The following is an 853-nucleotide window of genomic DNA, read 5'->3' on the forward strand; positions in this document are numbered from 1 at the left end:
TAGAGGGTCACACACATATGGTAGGCATTGCGATGAGTAGAGGTTCGGATATGAGATATCCGACGGAGCCCTTGTCTTATTGGATGCAGATCCAATACCCACTAGGGAAAGGACCCATTAGGGTTTTGACACGGGATCTCTATAAATAGGAGGGATTCACAGCCTCATAGGCTAGAGTCTTTGCTTGCCCTTCCTATTCTCCTCTCCCTCTCCACCTCAGAGTAGGCCTGGAGTTTTGAGGAGCGTCGTCGCAACCCTGCTGTGTGGATCACCGCTAGAGAGGAGGACGCTTGACCTCCTTCACCCTCTCCTAAGGATCTGCAAGGAAACAGGGATATACGATCTCCCTAGGTAACACAATATCTATACGCAGTTTTGTGTTTTTGCGGATTTTGCGCACCAATCTTCGCACGACGATGAACATCTTTTTGGGAATCGGGGATTTTTGTTTTCTTGTTCTTCCGCTGCGCATATGATGTCGCCCCCTATGATTTCCCAACAGTGGTATCAGAGCCAGGTTGTTCGTGCGAATGATTGGTTTTGAACTGCGTGTATTGTGTTTAGGAAGAATTTTGACGTCAAAATAGTTGACGCAAAAGCGAGGAAGGGCAGCAACAGTTGCTGCCCTCGATCTGCATGCCTGCAGCCACCTGCAGCGGCATCCGCAACCGCAGCCAGGCAGCACAGCGCCGGCGCATGCGCAAGCGCTGTGCCTGCAGCAGCCGGCCGGCGGCCTGCTTGCAGCAGGCTTGCGGCCGGCGGGGCTGGCAGCGCGGGCTGAGGCACCGCAGGGCAGCGCCGCGGGCAGAGGCGCCGCGGGGCAGCAGCGCGGGCTGAGGCACCGCAGGGCAGA

This window comes from Musa acuminata, chromosome BXJ3-4, assembly GCF_036884655.1.
Source record: "Musa acuminata AAA Group cultivar baxijiao chromosome BXJ3-4, Cavendish_Baxijiao_AAA, whole genome shotgun sequence".
NCBI lineage: Eukaryota > Viridiplantae > Streptophyta > Magnoliopsida > Zingiberales > Musaceae > Musa > Musa acuminata.